Here is a 22,881-nt window from a genome sequence, read left to right as displayed (position 1 = left end):
AGTGACAATTGGTTGTTTCTTTGACATCCAAGTGAAAGTTGTGTCTCCTATGAAGAACACGAACCCTGTAGTGCTCTTTCTATCATCCATATCTCCAGCCCAATCACTGTCGCTATATCCTACAAGCTTGAAATTGTTGGATGATGAGTAAAATAAGCCAAAATCAATTGTACATTTGATATAGTGCATAATTCTTTTAGCAGTCTTCAGATGGGTAACAGTCGGAGTCTCCAAGTAGCGACTGACAAATTCAACAGCAGAAAGAATATCACGTCTTGTGCATGTTAAGTAGCGCAAACTTCCAACCAAACTCTTGAAAAACGTTGGATCAATTCTTTTTCCCTCATCAAACTGTGATAGCTTGATTCCACATTCTAAAGGGGTTTTTATTATTCTCCATCTTGCCATCTTGAATTTCTTCAATATCTCACTTGCATAACCTTCTTGAGAGATGAAGATCTCATCTTCCGTTTGCTTGACTTCAATGCCAAGGTAGAATGCCATAAGCCCAATATCTGTCATTTTGAACTCCTTTTTCATCTCTTCTTTGAACTTTTCAAACATGCTTGGATTGTTTCCGGAGAATATCAAGTCATCGACATATAAACAAACAATCAAGACATTTTCTTTTCACCCTCAGTCTTGATGTAAAGAGCATGCTCATACGGACACTTCATGAAGCCTTTCTATTGCAGATACTTGTCTATTCGGCTTGCCCTTTGACTTTATATCCTGGTGGCTACTGAATGTAGACTTTTTCTTCAAGTATTTTATTCAAGAATACAGATTTTACATCCATTTGATGTATTCTCCACTTATTTTGAGTTCTCAAAAAGATAATTACTCTAATAGTTTATAATCGAGCAACAGGGGCAAATATCTCATCATAGTCTATGTCTGTTCTTTGACTGTAGCCTTTTGTCACCAATCTTGTCTTGTATATTTTAATTTTTTCTTAAATTTTTTTTTTTTGCTTTATACACCCAATTCACATCATTTTCTTATGCCCTTTAGAAAGTGAAGCTAGCTCCCATGTGTCGTTCTTCTCGATTGCCTTGATTTCTTCATCTATTCCATCTTTCCATTTCTTGCTTTGTATGACTTCTTAGAAATTCATGGGTTCACAACCAGCAAAGAGACAAAAAAGAGTAAGATTATTTTGATTCATAGTTACCTCATAAAGATCTTCTAATTTTCTAAAACGCGGTACTCTTTCACTTAAATTTTCTCTTAAAGTTGATGACGATGAGTCACTTTGAGTACTTGTAGTCAATGTTGTTTGTGAAGTAGTAGGTTTTTCTCTTGCTTACTCGATCATTGGTTGTTCTGTCTTCTTCTTGAAAGTATGGGAAAAAACTGTAATCCTCATCATGTAGTCCCCAGTCTCATTTTTCTTTTTCATCGAATATGACATCTCTGCTGATTATTGTCTTCCCTGTATTTGGATTGTATAACTTGTAGTCTTTCGAGTTGTTGTCGTAACCAATAAAAATGAACTTCTCGCTCTTGTCATCCAGCTTTTTTTCTCGTCGGGTTTGTATACATGAGTTATGCATCCAAAAACTCGTAGATGAGAGATGTAGGATTTCCTTCCACTCCATGCTTCTTGTGATATTTTTCCCAACACATTTCTTGTTGTGATCGGTTAGCCAAATAAACAGCACATACAACCGTTTCTGCCTAAAACTCCTTCAGCATTCTCTTGTTTTTTAGCATGCTCTTTACCATGCTAAGGATGATTCTATTCTTCTTTTCCGCTATTCCATTTTATTGGGGGGGATCTTAGAACAGTTAAAAGTCGACGTATTCCGTTGGCTTCACAGAATTCTTGAAATTCTTTTGAAGTGAATTCTCCTCCTCGATCAGATTGCATAGCTCCGATCTTGAGACCACTCTCTTTCTCTACATCTGCCTTAAACTTCTTGAATATTCCAAAAACCTCTGATTTTTGTTTTAAGAAATACACCCATGTTTTTCGTGAAAAATCATCTATGAAAAGAAGAAAATAGTTGCTCTTACCGAGTGAGTTTGACTTTATTGGACCACGAACATCTATATGTATGAGCTCAAGAGGCTTTTGGGCTCTTGAACTTGACTCCCTTGGAAAGCTTTTCTTAAAGTGCTTTCCGAGTAAACATCCTTCACATAATTGATCGGGGTGGTCGATGCAAGGTAATCCTCTCACCATCTTTTTCTTTGAATGCAATTCGAGTCATCCGAAGTTGAGATGCTAAAATCGAAGATGTCAGAGCCAAGAAGCATCTTTATAACTGGTTTTGAGACATTTTGCAATATCGTTTTGAATGTTGAGCAAGAACATTCTATTTTTAGACATTTAGCAATCAAGTTACCAATATTGTCTTTTAAGAAAAGAGTATTTTCTTTTAAGTGAATATGCTTTGATACCATATTCAAAGTAGGGGAAACTGAATGTTGAGTGAGAACATTCTATTTTAGACATTGGCACTTTAGCAATCAAGTTACCAATATTGTCTTTTAAGAAAAGAGTTTTTAAGAAAAGAGTATTTTCTTTCAAGTGAATATCATATACTTTCTCCAAGAGTTGCCCTAAACTCAAGATGTTGCTTCTCATATTCGACACAAAGTAAACATTCAAAAAGTAAACATTAGAAATAAATTGATGCTTCCCATTTTTCTGACGGATAAGAATGTTACCTTTGCCTTTCACCTCTATCTTGAACTCATCTCCAAAAGACACATTGCCACTTACTGATTCGTCAAGCTCTACAAACATGTACGAACATACTTCATCTCCCGCACATATGGTTGCTTGCGCCGGTGTCCAGGTACCATGTACTATCTTCACCTACTTCATTGTCCTTGTATGCTAAAAGTAGAGTGTCATCTTCTTCTCCATCTTCTTCTTTTTTTTCTTCAATGTAGTTGACTGTTTTATTGTTGGTACTCCATCCTTGCTTGCTAGCATGACCCCGTCCTTGTCCACTAGCTCTTCCATGTTGGCTTCTAATGTTGTTGAAACTTTCATATTTCTGAGTTGGTTGGAGATTCGTCTTGAGAAGTTGTTTGACAGTCTCTTCATTCATCTTCTTCTTTTCTTCATGGGCTTGTATTGAACGCAGAAGTTGCTATCGGCATGGCTTGTAAGTCATTCGTCTCTTTGATAATGGTTGTGATACTATCAAATTTTGAATCTAACGATCAGAGAATCTTTTCCATGATAGCCACATCTTCTAACTTCTCACCATTTCTTTTTAGTTGATTGAAAATGGTAATGACTCTAGAAAAGTAATCGGAGACCAACTCACCTTCTTTCATATGAAAAACATCAAATTGACTTCTTAAAGTTTAAAGTCGTACCTTTTTAACCTTCTCTTCTCCCTTATACGAAACCTCGAGCTTCATCCATGCTAATTTGATCGAGGTAGCACTTGAGATCTTCTCAAAACCATCTTCATCTAAAGCTTGATAGATGAGGAAGAGAGCCTTCTTGTCTCTCTTTCGCAAGTCTTTTAAGCTATTCTTTTGTGTTGTGGATAGAGTGGACTCATCGCTTGGCTCATCGTAGCCTTTCTCCACAACCTCCCAAACGTCATGCTTTCTAAGGAGTGCCTTCATCTTGATACTCCAATTGTCATAGATGCTTTCCTTAAGCATCGGGACTTGGAACGAAACCATGCCACTGTTTTCCATTGCTTTGTAATGGAACCTTTAGGCTTTGATACCACTTTGTTGGAATGGAGAAGCTTTTAGGAGAAGCTTTTAGGAAAAGCTTTTAGGAAATGACAAAGGCTAAAAAAAAACAACTTATGGAAGAAGCTTCACTCGTATTTATCACCTTTACTTGAATTGATACCAACTCAATCTATTTATACTAGTGGCACCTCCTAAATTTATGGCTAGGATTGTGCCACCACAATTCCAATCCAATGGTTACAAATAATTCCACACCTACCACACAACAATTCAGCACCTACCACACCTACCACACCTACCACACCTACCACACAATAATTTCATACCTACCACATATTCTAGAATAAGCTTCTAGAAATTAAGATTTATTTAAACAAATAAGACCAAGTTTATATTTCAACAGTATTGTTATCAAGTAATATATGACTTTTTTATTAAGTCCTATATGTCGAACTCACAGTAATAAATATAATATGCAACTTTACAAAACAAAAGAAATTAGATAACAAAATTATATTTAGCAAAATATTCTTACTTAAACTCTAGATATTAAAATAGGAATGAAAATTCGATTCTTTTTGTAGATCTTTTATAATTGAAAATAAAGTAAGCAACTAATTAACTTAACTAAATACTTGCAAGATGAAGACAATATAAATAAAATATATGTTTCAATATCATGAATCAGTAACAAGTAGAGAAATTCTTTTGTGGAATTATTCTAACTATGTTGTGCCACATAGGAGCAATCATATTATTTACCCTTATTGGAAATGCTATAATAAATATTAGCTAATTTATAGTTTGAATAGTTCTGAACACCGGTTAGGTAGGGAAGATACTAACTCTCATTTAGAGTTCCCTCTTCTCCTTCCACTTGGAGGCTAACATCCCGTATCAGAACCTAAAACTATAAATCAAGTTAGGGGCTTTAAACTGTCACTCTAAAGTCCTCTAATTCTACACCCATCAAAGTTTATTTTCTTACTTATTTGCACTAAATCCCATTAACTACATTCTCATCCATGAAATCAAATGTGATTCTTACCATTTGTTGACTGAAACAATACCATATCAGATCTTATATCTTCTCACAACTGGTATTAACATCTTAATTAACTAAATCAAGTAGTAAATGAAGTACAAGGTTTAAAAATCATCACAACTTTTTCCAACATTAAAGTCAAATAACATCACACAACTTCCTTGCAATACGTAATCAGTTATCCTTTTAAGAAAGAAGATATAGAAAACTACTCAAAATTTATGGAGAAAATACAACCATATTTAAGTTTAAAAGCAGAAATCATATGAAAAAATAAGAAAAGTATTAATTAAAATAAAATGTAGTCACAAAGATAAACACTTATCTCAAATCCTCTCGAAAAATATCTTGAAGTTCATTTGAATTCTCTTTCTTAACTCACAATACAAACTAAAGCTCAAAATAAAAAGAAAAGGTCGCCGGCAGCGGCGGCGATGAATGACGTTACTTGGAATGGATGGATGATTAGTTGTTGGTTGTGGATAACCTCTTCCTTTGATGATCCAAGTTTTCCTTAATAAAATTCCTAGGGGTGTCTTGGTGTCTCTTCAAAATGCGTCTCCGCTCAATGAATCTTCTTTAAGTTGCCTCTTTCCAAAAGCCATTTAAATGAATTTTTATTTCAATGAACTATTTCCCACATTTTTACCAAGGGTTGCTTCAAACACCTCTTCAAAAATTCATCCAAATTCAATGAAGCACCAAATAACTACTTTTGGCGCTTAAGCGCGGGGTACCTGGCGCTTAGGCAAGCCTCTCTCTGTATAACTAGACCGTAACTGCCAATCCTGGGCGCTTAGGCGCTAGCGCCAATCCTGGGCGCTTAAGTGCTGATACACCAAAATAATATGTAGTTTTAACTATATATTTTATGCTTATTTTTGGTGATATTGCACTTTAAAGAATGGTATTTTCATTTTTTTTATTGCAGGTATATCAATTTTAGGCATTTGGAGCAAAAGTATAAAAAAGAATGAAATTTGGAGCCAAAATAACGAATTTTAGAATTCTAGCGCATGAAGTGCCAGATTGGCGCATGATGCCCAAGACAGTTGCCAGATGCGCCAACCCAGACCAGCGTGGTCTTCAATAAATTGACACATGCCATATGCGCCATTTGATAAAAAGTTGGCGCTTGATGAGCCAAATTTGGTGTCGGATGCACTAGAGATGACTTTTTGCGAATTAAGGTTGTTCGAGACAAATTTTGCATGTATTTTTAAAGGGACACTTGTTCTAAACATCACTTGGAGTGATTTGATGCACCAAGACACTTTGCAAGGGTCTTTTATGAAAGGATATTTCTCTTAGATCAATGGACATGTCTTTTGAATTCAAAAGAGTTGACTTTTGGACAAAAAGAGTTGACTTTTAAAAGAGTTGACTTTTGGGACAGAATTTTGTAGGGAATTTTGAATTCTTTTTAGAAGGAGGCATCCTTTGATAAAAGAGAGGGAAGTCTAGGGCTTGAAGGAGATAGCTTTCGGGTGTGAATTGGAGTGGCGTCAAAGTAAGGAGATGTAAACACAATTTTAGTTAAGGAGTTGCCTGTTAGAAACTGTCGACCGCCAAAATCGGAATCCTATCACGCGCTTCAGAAAGACATTTAATTTACATTATATAGAAAAATATGAAATCAAACTGATGACATATCTTTCATAGTTCAAATGAAAGAGCACTATACCTCAAACCCTGTATCTATCCTAAAAGATAAACACAAAACTTTAGGGTGAGACTCGGTAAATACAAAGTAATGTTTTAATTACAAAAACTATTTTTACATTTTTATTAGACTTCTTTGAGCTCAGAAAACTCAGAGAATCAAATTTTGTATTTTTATAATTTTTAATTTATTCATTATAATTATTTTAATGGAAAAATAAGAAAAATCCATTTTTTAATCTTTTAGAATTTATTTTTTTTCAGGAAAATTAGGAAAAATAACTTAATGAATCCCAAGTGATTAGAGAACAATTAGGCACATTTTGAAGTATTTTGATATTTTTTGGATTTTTAATTATTTTTAAATTCAAAATAAGGCTATTAAAATTACGTATTTTCTAAAAAATAATTTTTATTTTTCCCAAGTGCCTCTGATCATAAGGAACTCAGAAAAACACTTTTTATAATTTTCCCGAAGTATTCAATTTATTATAAATATTTTTGTACAAAAATATAACGTTCCTTAGAAAATCAACTTTAACATTTGATCTTAATAAAATAATTTTCAAGTTTTTACAGTGGATAAACACAATTTTTATGAAAAATGTGGGATTAATTTTGTCATTTTTTATAGGTATATTATTTAAAAAAATTAATACATGATATTTACATTTTATTAAATATAGAAATTTACAAGATAATTCAAGACATCATGATATTTTTCCTAGACTTCCCTGACCATAGGAAACCTACTAAAATTATTCTCATAATTTTCTAAATGATATCTTGATTTATATAATTAAAATAAGCCAAAATAGTCACTCTATCTTGAAAATTAGGACTAATAGCATAGAGATGCCCTCTGACCTTGAAAACAATCAAGGAACATCCCCTTTGATCCCATTTGTGATGAGGAATAAACCCTTAAAATTTCAAGCCATGGTGAGAAAATTTTTGTCATAAGAATTAAATACTCCAAAGGGTATTTAATTCATTAAAAATCAGGGAATAAGAAAATAATTTTTTTATTTTTAGTCCAAATTATTCTCCTCTGGTCACTGAGCAAGAGGGTATTTTGATTTTATTTTTTTTATTTTTCTAGAGAAAGATATGGATTGCTGAAGTTTATGAATTTAAAATAATTCAAAAAATCGATATTTTTCTACTCATCCACGCGGCGCCACCTCAACCTACGATGGCTCCAAACTCACATGCGGCGCTCCGCTATTCAACGCCGCCATCCATCTCAATTTCCACGCTGCTCGACTTTTTGAACCAAGAGTTGATCTAGCTTGATCCCTCCGTTGATGAAATAAACGCGCGATCGGACGACTCTCCATTATTGTCCGCAAGAGACCTAACCCGTAAGCCATTCTCACTAAAACCTTAAGATATTTGTATAAACTCAATCAAATTGCATGTGTTTATTTCTAAACCTTCATCTACTCAAAACGAGGCGAATACATCTGTACAACTTATACGGTATAAAATATAATCATTACATATGGAGAGTTAAAATAAGCTCGGGATAGGGTTAGAGCTCAATAACTTTGTCTGAGAGAGGAGGCCTCAACCAGATGGTTGTGGTAGCTTTGGTTGAGTCCAACAAACCTCCAGATGAAGTCTCAAGCCCTGGTAAATTGTGTAGATATGATTTTGATGAAGGTGGATTCTAGGTGTTGGTTTAGAGCCATCCTAGAGGCTATTTCAAAGGGGACTTTGATGAGGAATCAACTCCTCTTGCTCTAGGGATGGTGTGTGAACAATTAATTTGATTTTGGTGCATTTGATTTTGGTGGACTGTGGAGAAATTTCCTGGTCTGAGCTGAAAGTTTGAGTTCAAAATTGGGCTCTCACAGTGGGAATCAGAGGGGGAAGATGGTTGGATTAAGCTTAGGGATGCTTAGAGACTTTCTGGTGAGATTTTTGCAGAGTTTCCCAAAAAATTTGGAACTCTTCTCTCTTTGGCCATGGAGGGGTTGATTAAATAGAGGAGCTAGGGCATGCCACTAGGACCAATTGATGGGTGCAAAATGGTGCTTAGGGGGAGGGCTGAATAGCTCTAAGGAGCCATTATAATGTGATGGCCTCTAAGGTTGATATTGGGTTTGATTTAGGGCTGGTGGCTCTCAGTTTTAGATTTTTCCAGCCATTAGTCTGGGCGGCAGGGCCAGGGGTGGTGGCAACGTAGTCAGGTGAGCCAGGGAGAGGGTTAATTATGGTTAACCCTCAATGACAAGTGATGATGGAGGAGATATTTTGGTTAAGGCCCAAAAATGGGATAAGATCCTTAACTTTGGGGACCCTTGGTCCATAGCTCACTTGAGTGGTTTAAGTCGATTTAGCCTATTAATAGAGTGTGTTTAGTGGCTGTGGAGACCTTAATTTGGTAACTTTATCAAGTCTAAGTCAATTTTGGGGAAGGGATTCAATCCGGGCCAAAATGGATAGAAGTTGTGTTTAGGTTAGGCTAGCCATGAAATTGAGCTCAATGGATTATTCAATATCATTTAGATGATTGTCACAAGAATTTAGAGAAGATTTAGACTGATTTTGAATTTATTTGGAGGTTCAATTAGAGGGATTTGGGACATTTGGTCAGTTTGGGGGTGTTGGGTTAGACTTGAGTTTAGGTTGGGCTAGGTCCAAACTGATGGTTGAACATGGTCTATAGGAATGTCATAAGGAGTTCTCAACATCAATTGGTTGTCGATTTTTAGGTTAGGGTATTCAATTTACTGGAATTTGGAGACATAGCCAATTTGGGGCAAATTTGGGGATTTTGAATGTGGGTTGAAATTGAGTGAAATTCAGGCTTTAACAAGACAAATTAATGGTCCAATTTGATGTGTATGATTGTTAAGAGGAATTTAGGATTCAAATTGGGGCAATTGAGTGGATCATATGGCTCAATTAGGTGAGATTAAGTCATAGGGTCAAAATTGGGGTTTTAGATTGGATCAAAATTGAGCTCAAAGTATGGGTATATTAGGCTTATATTTGGTATGAATTCAAAATATGAAAGATTAATTTGAGTTTAGAATTGAAATTGAGGGGAATTGGGGTCAAATGAGGGGAATTGGGGTCAAATTTTTAAGGTGAATTTGGGGAAATTGGGCCTTTAAAGGCAATTTGGGGATTTTGGTCAAAATGGTCAACTTGGCCAAAGTGGGTTCAATTGGAGGGTCCAAATTTATTTTAGAGACATTTTGGGCAACTTGGCCAAATTTATTTTAAGGTTTTCGGAAAGTTTAGGGTGCAAAGGGTATTTTTGTAATTTTGGTAAATTTAGGGGGTATTTTGGCAATTTTGGAATTTTTGGGTGGGTTTGGGCAATTTGGGTGGTTTCAAATGGTTTGAACTGATTTTTGAATAAGTTTGGATATTTTGGATGAATTGGGAATTTTGGCCAAATTTGTGGTTTCAAGGGCATTTAGGGAATTTTGGTGGATTTAGGGACAAAAGACCAAGTTGGATATTTTGGTTGAATTGGGATACTAACTACCATATATTAGCTATGGAGCAATGAAATCCCTATTTGGGTCCTCTATTGGGTCCTCTATGCACTTGGTCCTCTATGCACTTGTCTTAGCTAAACACTAGCTAGGGCTAGTGGGTCTAGGGGACCATCTACATGAGTCTCCCAAAAGCTCAAGGGATCCAAGTCAACAATTCTGGGTTTAGAGTTGTAAGTGGAAGTGTAATGTGCAGATGAGTGAATGTGTATGTACTAGCTCTAGAACAACACCCAAAGTCAACCCTAAGGTCAAACAGTCTTATGGGGACTCTCCTTGAGCTCCCCCATACTGACCCCATCTACTAAGTGCTAGAGGTTAGGACCAATATATGGAACTTCAAGCTGAGCAAGGAAGAATTTAGAGTTTTTAAGGATGTGGGTTCCTTTTCTAGTTTTCTAGGAATAGTCATCAGGAAGATCCTATAGCTAGACCCTAGGCTACTGAAGAGGGAAAACTAAACCTCAACCAAAAGTGAGGTCAATAGGACAGTTAAAGAGAGAGAGGAAGACAAGGGCTTGGAGATTTTCTTCAAGGATGGTAAGAGAAGAGGAAAGGTGAGAGATTTCTTCTTCATTACACTTCTAAGAGAGAATTGAGAGTGCTTGTAAAGAGAAAAAGGCTTGGAGAGAACTTCTAGGAATTTGCTTGACAAGGATTGTGAGATAAGTTGTGTCTTTTATTTTTTTTAACTTGTAAACCTATTTTTATATATGGAATCTATGTTTTATCATATCCTTCCCATGAATTCTGAGTAGTTTTCTTTATCCTTCTCCCTACTTTGAGATATGATTTTGTAAAGAATTTATGACTTTGAGATATGATTTTGTAAAGAATTGATTTTGTTTTATATGATTTTAAATGTCAATAATTTGTGATGATTTGAACTTTGATCTTTGTTTACTTTTCAATCAAACCAATTGAAATGTTAAAATGTGTTGAGAAACATATGTTCCAAAACGGCTATGATTTCTACAACATGAGGAGGATCACATTTGATTTCATGGGAGAGTATTTCATCCATGAAGTTGGGTGCAAATAAATAGAGAAATATACTTTATGAAAGCAAAATTGAAGATTTTAAGATGATAGATTAAAATCCCCAATTTTCTCTAGTTGATTAGAAACCGGCTTTATGAAAGCAAAATTGAAGATTTTAAGATGATAAATTAAAATCCACAATTTTCTCTAGTTGATTAGAAACTGGTGCAAGATTATTAGCCCTGAGGGGAGGGAGTAGTGGGAGGGAGTGGTGGGAGCTAGGGAGTGCCAGCCGGTATCCTCCCAGCCTAACAACGAAATTAGGGACCAAACTCTATATTAGTCAATGTTATTTATGCACTCGAAAGAAGGTAAAAAATATGATTGCTCCTATTTGGCACAAAACAATTTTAATATATAATTTCAAATGCTTTTAATTTCTTCACAATCCATATACTCATTGTAAAGGGGAAGGATGCTTTCTTCAATTTGAACATTCCATCACAACATCTTAGTTTAATTTTCATAAATTTACTTTTGAAAGTTTAACATCTAGTTTAGTTAACTTTATTTTCAACTGCATTTTAATTAACATTCTCTTGTTACTTAATATTCAAACTTCGCACTTTACTTTTTGTGTAGTTTTAAAAATTATACTTTACATTATAATCTTAAGAGCTTATTTATAGGCATTTCCAACTTCCCAATGGGATCGATATTTGAGACTCTATTAGAGCCCTTTATTACTTGAGCGATACGTACACTTGCGTTATTTTTAAAAAGGATTTGGTAATTTAAAGATTTTTGAAAAATAAAACTATTTTAACTGAAGTTATTTTGTTGGGATTACTTTACATCTTTTCTATTGTATCTGTCGTGTGTATTTTTTAATATTCAAAATTTTTTACAAAATTAACACAATAAATCCACCCGCATCAAGTTTTTTTGGCGCCGTTGCTGGGGAAGTAACAGAAAATACTAGTACATTATTTTATAGTTTATTATTTTAATTTTTAAAAATTAAAAATAAAAGAGTGTTTGTGGTTTAGTTTGAATATTTTTTTTTTTAACAATGTTTTTTTATTTAAAATTACTTGTTGTGTGTGTTTATGCGTAGTGTAAGATCTGAAAATTTAGTAGCTTACGATTCCAAGTTAGAAAGAATAATTAGAAAAATTCAAAAATAATAAAAAGAGATAGACCAATAGCAAAATGACTTGTAATTTGAGTAATGCTAGAAATGAAAATGAACATCATGAGAGACTTTTAAGAGATTATGTTAATCCTACAGCAGATGAAATTCATTTAGGTATATGAAACTTGATGTAGTTGCCAATTCATTTGAGCTTAAACCTGTTATTATCCAAATGGTGCAAAATAATTAGTTTGGGGAAACACCAACTGAAGATCCTAATTTACACCTTGCTAGTTTTATAGAATTGTGTGCTACATTTAAATATGATGGAGTATTGAATGATGTTGTCGGACTTATACATTTTCCTTTTTCACTGAGGGGCAAATCTAAAATATGTTTAAACTCGTTAGTACCTGGATCTATCAGAACTTGTGTAGATTTATCACAAAAAAATTATCTAAATAATTCTCACCTTAAAAAATTGTTAAGCGTAGAAATGATATTACATCTTTTTGTTAGTTTGAAGGGGAATTAATTTATGAAGTCTAGGAAAGATTTAAAGATCTCCTTAGAAAGTGTCCACACCATGTATTGCCAGATTGGTTAATATTTCAAACTTTTTAGAATGAATTGGTTGGATCTCTTAGATCAATAAATGACGATGTTGCTGGTGGATCATTAATATTAAAACCATTTGATAAAGCATGTTATTTAATTGAAGAGATGGTTACTAATAATTTTTTAATAGCCCTCTGAAAGGGTAAATCCAAAAAGAGTAGCCAGTATTCATGATTCTGATGCAATATCTAATTTAGCTACACAAATAGATGTTATATTGAAAAAGATAGATCAATATAGAATGAATTATTCTCAGACATCACATGTACGTGAGGAAAACTCATTAGGATAAATGATAAAATCTCAATCTTCTCATGAGACCTTAAGTGCAATAAATAATTGTTCTAATAATCTTTATGCTAATTATTATAATTCTGGTTAGAAGAATCATCCAAATTTTAGTTGAAGTAACAATAATTCTAACACTGCAAATCCGCAATGGGGGAACAACACTGCGAACCCATTGGGAAACTCCAACAATAAAGGAAATCCAACTTATAAACCTTATTACCCTCCAGGTTTTAATAATTTATAGAGTAAGGAGAAAAAGTTGTCAGAAGAAAAATTAACATTGCAAATGGGAAATCAATTACAAAGTCAAGGAGCGACAATCAGAAACATGGAAAATCAATTAGGATGTATTGCTACTGCATATAACAATAGGCCTTCACGAACATTGCCTAGTAATGTTAAAGTAAATCCTAAAGTTCAGAACAAAGAGCAAATTAAGGCTATTCAACTGAGAAGTGGAAAAGAATTAGAAAATAGAGTTCAAAAAGAAGTGAAAGTTGAAGTTGAAAAAGATGATGGAAAATGAAAAATCTGGTGAAGATTTTCATTTTGAGTCCAAATGTCCTAATAAACTAATGAAAATCACTGTAGAAAGACCACCACCTCCATTTCCTCAACGATTGAAGCAGAAAAGTAAAGATAACCAATTTTTAAAATTGTTGGAAATATTGTGGAATTAACGATAAACATTGCATTTGTTGAAGTTTTATAACAAATGCAAGTTATTTAAAGTTCATGAAATGTATACTTGATAATAAATGAAGTTTGTAGATAATGAGACTGTTGAACTCAGAGAAGAGTGTAGCACTATAATTTAGAAAAATGTTTTCTGAAACTGAAAGACTTAAAGATTCTGGAAGTTTTACAATTTCTTGTGCTATTGGAGAAAGATTTTTTGAAAAACCTTTTTTGTGGTTTAGGAGCTAGTATTAATTTTATGTCGTTATCAATTTTTAGAAAATTGGGTTGGGTTTAGGAGAAATTTCAACTATTACTGTAACTCTTCAGTTAGATGATCGTTCGATTACCTATCTTAAAGGAGTTATAGAAGATATTTTGGTAAAAGTTGATAAATTTATCTTTCTTGTGGACTTTATTATATTTAGTATTGAGGAAGATAAAGGAATTCCTAACATTTTTGGAAGGTCATTCCTAGCAACTAAAAGAACTTTGATAGATGTGCAGAAAGAACAACTAACGATGAGAGTTAGTGATTAAGAGGTTACATTTAATGTTACAAAATAAATGAGAAGCCCCACAAAAGAGGAAGATATTGGATGCTTCAGAATGGATATTAATGAATATCTATGCCATAAATATTTCAAAAAACATTTAAAAGGGTATTTGAAAAGGAATAGATATGATATCAATGTGAGGATAAAATTCAAGTTGAATCTATAGAAGTGAGTAAAGAAAGTTTGGATTATGTTTAGGAAAATTTTGAAATGCTAGATCATATAGAGAGTAATAAGAATTTGATTTCATATATGGAGAAACCTCTTGAACTAGAACTGAAAACACTTCCTACACATTTGAAGTATGCATTTTTATGAGATTTATCTACATTACCTGTTATAATATCCTCTGAATTAATTGTTCAGCAAGAACAACAGTTGTTGGAAACTTTAAAAATATATAAGAAAGCCTTGGGATGTACATTAGCTGATATTATGGGAATCAGTCCTTCAATTTGTTTGCATAAAATTTTTTATTGGAAGATTAATATGAAGCAAGAGTTGATCCTAAAAGAAGATTAAATCCTATGATTAAAGAAGTTGTTAAGAAATAAATTTTAAAATAATTAGGTGCTTAAATAATATATCCTATTTCAGATAGTGCTTGGGTAAGTCCAGTTCACTGTGTTTTAAAGAAAGGAGGAGTGACTACAGTGATGAACAAGTATAATGAAGTAATATCAACATGACAAGTAACTGGATGATAATTCAGCATAGATTATTAAAAATTAAATTCTCCCACCAGGAAGGATCATTTTTCTTTACCCTTTTTGGACCAGATGTTGGATAGGCTGGCTGGGCACATATATTTTGTTTTTAGATGGATATACCAGTTTTCATCAAATACCTATTGCTCCAGAGGATCAAAAGAAGGAAAAATTGATCAATGATTCTATAATTATTTCATGTGATTGGGAGAAACCTTTCGAATTAATGTATGATGCAAATGATTATGCAATTCAAGCTATTTTAGGATAGAGATATGATAAGATTTTTAAAGTTATATACTACACTAGTAAGACTATTAATGATGTTCAGATTAATTGTTCCACTATTGAAAGAGAGTTATTAGCCATTGTGTATTCTTTTGATAAATTTAGGTCATATCTAATTGGAGTTAAATGTGTTGTGCATACTGACCATTGGGGTATTAAATATTTGATGCAAAAGAAGGATGCAAAACCAAGATTAATTAGATGGTTACTTCTAATGCAAGAGTTTGATTTTGTAATAATTGATAGGAAAGAGATTGTTAATAAAAGTTCTGATCATTATCATTTATCTAGGCTAGAATAAGAAGAAATACTTGACATTGAAAAAGAAATTAATGAAAATTTTTCTGATGAACAACTTTGTACTGTAAAATGATGGGAAATACCTTGGTATGCTGATATTGTAAATTATATTGTTAGTGGTATTTTACCATATGGATTAAGAAAACAACAGGATAAGAAATTTATTCATGTTGCAAAATTTTATTTTTGGGATGACCCATATTTATATAAATAATGCAAGGATTTAATAATGAGATGATGTGTGTCTTACAAAGAAATTCAGAAATTATTCAGAAATGTCATGATTCTAAATTTTGAGGATATTTTGCGAATGATAGAACTGCTCATAAAATTTTAGGAGTAGGTAATATTTCAAAAGAAAATGAAATGCCTCGAAATTTTAATTTGGAACATGAAATTTTTTATGCATGGGGATTGGATTTTATGGGACCATTTATACATTTATTCTTATATATGTATATATATATTGATTACAGTAGATTATGTTTCAAAATTGATTGAAGCAATCACTTTACCTCGATGTGATGCTCAGAGTGTTTCAAAATTTTTAATTAAAAAAATTTTTACAAGATATGAAATGCCTAGAGTAATCATTACCGATTGAGGATCTCATTTTAGAAATGCAACAATTGCAAGATTGGTAGAAAAATATAACATAATGCATAAAATTGCAACTGCTCATCCATAGAATAGTGTTTTAGCAAAAGTATCTAATAGTAAAATTAAGAGAATTTTGGAAAAAAGTATAAATCCTAGTAAATTGGATTGGTTTGCTAGATTAGTAATGACATTATGGGCATACAAGACAACTTAAAAGACACCTATTGGTATGTCCTCTTATAGATTAATTTTTGGGAAGACTTATCACTAGCCGGTAGAGTTGGAGCATAAAGCTTATTGGGCTATAAAGGAATTCAATTTTAATTTGAAAGAAGCTGGTGAGAAAAAATCATTGCAATTGAATGTGCTTGAAGAAATTAGGAATGAGTCTTACGATAATGCTAGGATTTTTAAGAAAAGAATGAAAGAATGACATGATCGAAAGATAATAAAAAAAGAATTTGAACATGGACAGGAAGTTTTATTATACATTATAAGATTGAAATTATTTCCTGGAAAACTAAAGTATAGGTGGAAAGGGTTATTCAGAGTTGTAAAAGTCTATCTTTATGGAGCTATTAATATTGAAGATCCTAAGACTTGATATTGAAGATCCTAAGACTTAGATCCTAAGACTTGAAGGATATTTAAAGAAAATGGGCACAGATTGAAACCATATTTTGATGGTCAAAGACCAATTTTCAAACAAACGGTAATGTTGGCTCACCCAGAATAATGACTGAGAATGTCGGGTTGATGACGTAAAACAAAGCACTTTATGGGAGGTAACCCATACTTATCATTATTTATTTTGTTTTTAAGTTTTTATTTGAAATATTTCAAATAAATTTATATTTATGTTTTCATAGAGTCCGTGTATTTGAGAAAAAAATTAAAAATATTTTTATTTACCTAATTATGGATGAATTGAGAATTTGTTTGATCGTAATAAAAAATGTGAATTTTTGGAACTAGCACATGATGCCCCAGATTAGCACATGATGTGCCACATTCCAGAGAGCTGACACATGATGCGCTGTGGTAAAGAAAATGATTTAAAACGTTTCAAATACCGACTTTTGGAGGGTTCTTCTGCTTATAACTCCCAAAAACTGATTCCAAAGTGAGATTTAGAGGAAAAAACGAGGGATGAGTCACTAGATTTCAATTCCAACTGCATCCCACTTTAAAAATTCTGCTAGATATAGAATTTTCAACCGAAGAATGTTCTTTAGTTTTGTTGCACAAAAGTTACATCATCGGGTTCTAGTGATGAAGAGGCTAATCAAATAAATGAGGTTTGTGAATCAATGATTCATTACACCCAATACTCAAGTTGAAGAGATTATTGCGCAGAGACGCTGGGAAGTACTTTGCTACACTACTACTGTTGTATTTGTCCCTATGGTGAAAAAGTTTTATGCAAATCTACATGGAATCAACCAAGGAGTTGTCTATGTGTGAGGCAGGTTTGTGCAATTCACTCCTTCAGAAATAAATGAGATGTTTATGATTGAGAATGTGTCTATTTACCATTACACAAATTTTACCCTTACGAGAGATAATATGAATGAACTCTATCGATACCTTATGGACGAAGATGCGAATTTGGAGGCTAGAGATGATGGAAATGTAAATTTTTCTTCATCATTGTTAAATCCCGCTTGTAAGGCATGACACATCTTTTTTGCATCAAAATTACTTCCTAATATAAAAATCAGTAAGGTAACTAAGGAGAGTGCTATTTTGAAATACTGCATTGGAAAACCTATTGATATTAGAGCAATCATTTTGAAATTGTTTTTTGTTTTCATTGTTAGTGGATCTGCAACTTTACTTGGACATCCATCCACTATTTTCTTATTATGCAGTCAATCACAAGTACCTTATGAGAGTTAGGAAAAAGTGTTTCTTCCTTGGAAGCCTATGGATCTAAAAGTCTATTGCAACTGTATTAGAATGGGAGATGAGAACGATATGAATGTACTGATGGATCAAGAATCCCAAAATTCATCACCTATTCAGCCTTACTTCAATTTAAACGCACTTTTGAAAATGATCAAGAAGATAGAAAAAGAGATGCAGAATCTTATGCATGCAATTAGGAATAATTCTGAAATGTTGGATCACTTGGATTGGAGACTTAACGAACTTTTGAGCATACCGGTCGTGTTGAAGATGGTTTAGTACGTATGTTCAAGAAACATGCTTGGATTGGGGAGGATTCAACTGATGAGTTTCCTTATTGATCCTTCAATAACTTGTATGTGCACTACCAATCTATGAGAGATAACCAGGGGACGAGAGTGAAGAAGATATTTGAACTTAATCTATGCACATAACTTTATGTTTATTACTGCTTATTTTAGTTTTTTGTTATGTTAGATTGCATTTAATTTTATCATTGAACTATCGATGTTTGTGTTTAGTAATTTGATATTTAGATTTTAGTATTATAATATTTTGGTTTGCTTGAAACACTGAAATAGTTGTTTGTTAGCTTGAAAATTGTTAGTTTGTAATAGCACAAATTTTATATAAAAAAGTGAGTTTTGTGTTGTTTATGAAATATTTATGTTAGAGTAATGCTAAATTATGATTATAAAGTTCATTTGGGCAAATTAAAGGTAGACATAAAGCAGTACAGAGCAAATTATCTCAAAAAATAATATTTGGAAAAATTAAGGCGTTGGCGCAAGATGCACCTGATTAGCGCATGATGCGCCAGTTTACAAGGAGTTAACGCATGATTCGCCATATTTGGTGCAAGATGCGCCAAATTCTTAAAAACGCCAGATTGCCTAAATAACCGCAAAACCTCACAGTAAAACTCCATTTTTACCGCTTGGGTCGTCTCCTACCTCTAAACCTTGACCTAGGGCTTCCCATTGGGCACGATAGAGAAGATTTTGGAGGCTGAAAATGGAAGATTTCACTTGGGCACGATAGAGAAGATTTTGGAGGCTAAAAATGGAAGATTTCATCCTCTTTTAGTAAGAGCTTCACTTTAATTTAAAAATTTTTTATTTTCACCATGAATTTTTCCTATATTATGGAAAATCCGAAAGTAGGAATTTTTTATGAAAAAGTTTGAAGAAATCTCATGGTGAAAAGTTTCTTAATAAATAATCTTACTTGAGGAGTTAGATTTTTATTTTTGTAATTTATTTGGATATTGGTAGAATTTCAAATGGCTCCACTAGTGAAGAGAGGAAGGTCATCAGATGATTTTGATGCATGAAGATTTGTTAATTTGAAGGCCCAATATAGTTATAACACATAAATATAATTGACAGGATTAATCCAAGAGTGGGCTTTTGCTATTGGTGTGATCAAGAGGTTGATCCTTTCCAGAAATTGGGAACAATTTTGCTACTTCACTGCAGTTACTTCACTGCTCACTGCAGTAGCGATTGTACCAATGATTTGGGAGTTTTATGCCAACTTGAGATTCACTGATGATGATCACATCCTTGTGAGAGGTAAGCAAGTTAAATTTACTGCAGAAGAAGGATCAATATTTTTTTTGGGCTGAGGAATGTATTTTTGATGAATACACTGCATTCGTGAAGACTGATTCATCACTGGATGAAGTGATTGCCTTTCTTATTGATGGAAGAGGAGAATGGAGGATTAAAAATAAAAATATAGTTAACTTCTCCGCTTCCACGTTGACTATTCAGTCAAAGGTATGACACCACTTCATTTCTGCTAAATTACTACCAACAAATCATTTGCCGATGTAACAAAAGATAGAGTTGTATTGAACTATTCCATTCATAACATGAAAGCAACAAATGTTGGTGCTCTTTAGTTCATCATGCATGGAGTATAGCTAAGAACTCTACAGCTAGTGGTTTGGGTTACCCTGCTCTGATTTTCACTCTTTGTGAGCAATCAGGAGTAAAGTCCCATAGAAACAAGGAAATATTACAACAAAAAAAATACTATTAGGAAGTATATGATTCATAGAGTTGCATCTTTTATTGAATATAGGGGTGGAAGAAGTGGGTGGGAAGAAGTGATAAACCATCTACATCAGCTGCAGGGGCATCTACTTTTTGCATTGCATCACTAGAAAACATTATGGACTAACTCATGATTCAACAATTGGATATAGTAAATATTTAGAGTTAGATTGGAGAGATTGGAGCAAGTATTGCTTATAATGATGAGTATCAGCAGAGGAAAATTCAGAATGATAGAGCTTTTAAGGATGCTATGGTGAGATATCTTAGGGGTGAATCCAATGTGGAATTTCCTACTTGCCCCGGATTCACTCCTTATGCTCTATTCATGATGATGAAGAAGAAGAAGATGATGATGATGATGAGGAAGGTGATGAAGATTGATATATTTTAGAGTTTAGTTTATCTGTTTGGTTGTTTGTTTGTTTGTATGTTGTTTGGATGTTATTTAGTTAGCATTTGAAACTGTTGTGCTAAAAACATTTATTTCGTGTGGTGGACTTAAAATTGTAATAGTAATTGTAGATTTTTACTTTTTCTGTATTTTTAGTAATTTTAGTTTTTATTTTTGATTTTAATTCTCAGCAAATTCTTTGGAGTATAATATGTCTCATTTAATGCGTTAAAGCCTATATGTATTTTTAAGTTAGTACCTAAAGTTTACCAGAGCCCAGTTTCAAGTTTCATAGTAAAAGAGCCCAGTTTCATAGTAAAAAATCCTCTACAGGTCAGTTTCTATTTTCATGCATTTACTATTTTCTTTAACCAACTAACTTTTGTGCTAAAACATGTTTAAATTACTTAAAAACTTAAGTTTGGGGAAGAAAAATTTCTTTTAAAAAGAAGTAAAATAAACTTTGTTTGTCCTTAAGCTACAATATTTTTAAAATTAATTTAACATGAATTGGGATGTTAAGATTTATGAATATTATGTATGATAAGAATTTTAGAGTTTCATGTAGCTAAATTCTATGAAGGTCAATTCTAGTGCTAAAGATAGTTGGGATGATAAGATAAGACTATGTTTTTCTATTTAAAGTAAAGGAAATTGTATTTTTAAAGTGTTAAAAATTTTAGAGTTTCATGTAAGAATAAAAGAATGAGACTTTATGAATATCATAAACTAATATGAATTTATAAAGTAAATAAAGGTAAGGGTTTTAACTTTAAGAAGAGGATAGTGAAGTTCAAAACTTTTAAAGGCTATCCAAATATAGTAGTCGTCACTTGAAAAAGGAAAGATAAGAAAGGATTGAAAATATCCTAAAAGAGAAAAAAAAAGAAAGAGAAGAAAAAAAAAGGAAAAGAAAAATAAGAGAGGAGAAGCTTGAGTAGATGCCTAATAAAAAATTGGCTTCACTTGAATCAACTTAAGGAAAAAGCTTTATTATATTTTCTAAACTTATATTGCAATATTAGTAGCATTATTAGTAAAGTTTTTATAAAGTTCTTTTTCATATGAATATTATAAATATCCTTGGTATGACAAATTGCAATTCTTCTTGAAATGAATAAAGATTTGAAAATCTTAAAATTGACTACTATGTACTCTTAGAATTGGAATTTGAATCTAAGTTATTAAATGTTTTTCTTAAATTTTACTATTTTATTTATTGAACTAAAGTGTAGAAGTTATAAGTTAGTCTATATCCTAAGTCATATGCTTTTATGTAGTAATAGTGTCACTTGAGGACAAATAACATTTAAGTTTGAGGGATTTTGATACATAAAGATAATATGTAGTTTTAATAATATATTTTATGCATATTTTTTGGTGATATTGCACTTTTAAGAATGGTATTTTCATGTTTTTGTTAATTTTCATGTTTTTGTATAGGTATATCAATTTTACGTATTTGGAGCAAAAGTAAACAAAAGAATAAAATTTGGAGCCAAAACAACAAATTTTGGAATTCTGGCACATGATGTATCAGATTGGCGCATGTTGCCTCAGACTGGTGCTAGATGCACCAGATGTACCGAAACCCAGATTAGCACGGGCTTCAGCATACTGGCGCCTGATGCGCCAGATTGGCGCCAGATGCGCCCTTTGATAGAGAGTTGGTGCATGATGCACGAGATTTGGAAGAATTGAGAATTTGTTTGATGAAAATAAAAAATGTGAATTTTTAGAACTAGCGCATGATACCCAAGATTGGCGCATGATGCACCACATTCCAGAGAGCTGGTGCATGATGCGCTAGAATCAGAGGCGACTAAAATGATTTAGCGGTAACAAAAATGTCTTAAAATATTTGAAGAAGCTATTTTTGGTGGATTTTTTTCCTTATAACTCCCAAAAACTGATTCCAAAGTGAATTTTAGAGGGAAAAATGAGGGAAAAGTAACTATATTTCAATTCCAACGACGTCTCACTCTAAAAATTCTACTTTATTTGGAATTTTCATCCGGAGAAAGTTCATCAGTTTTGATGTGCAAAAGTTGCATGATCGGGTTCTAGTGATGAAGAGGCTAATCAAAGAAATGTGGTTTGTGAATCAAGGATTTAATTCATGGAATACTCAAGTTGAAGAGATTATTGTGCAGAGACGCTAGGAAGTGCTTTATCGCACTACTGCCGTTGTATTTGTCCTTGTGGTGGAAGAGTTTTATGCAAATCTACACAGAATCAACCAAGGAATTGTCTATATGTCAGACAGGTTTGTGCAATTCACACCTTCAAGAATAAACGAGATGTTTATGATTGAAAATGTGTCTATTTGCCATTACACAAATTTTACCCTTACGAGAGATAATATGAATGAGCTCTATCGATACCCTATGGATGAAGATGTGAATTGGGAGGCTAGAGATGATGGAAATGTAAGTTTTTCTTCATCATTGTTAAATCCCGCTTCTAA

The 22,881-nt window shown here is 32.9% G+C and overlaps 1 pseudogene; it reads right to left on the bottom strand.

Annotated features, from left to right (window-relative positions):
- LOC110036705 overlaps positions 1 to 1,414 on the bottom strand; it is a 3,423-nt pseudogene extending 2,009 nt beyond the window's left edge.
- Positions 1,415 to 22,881: the final 21,467 nt, after the last annotated feature.

This window comes from Phalaenopsis equestris, unplaced genomic scaffold (assembly GCF_001263595.1).
Source record: "Phalaenopsis equestris unplaced genomic scaffold, ASM126359v1 Scaffold209889, whole genome shotgun sequence".
NCBI classification, from domain to species: Eukaryota; Viridiplantae; Streptophyta; class Magnoliopsida; order Asparagales; family Orchidaceae; genus Phalaenopsis; species Phalaenopsis equestris.
This window is presented reverse-complemented; position numbering and strand designations above follow the sequence as displayed.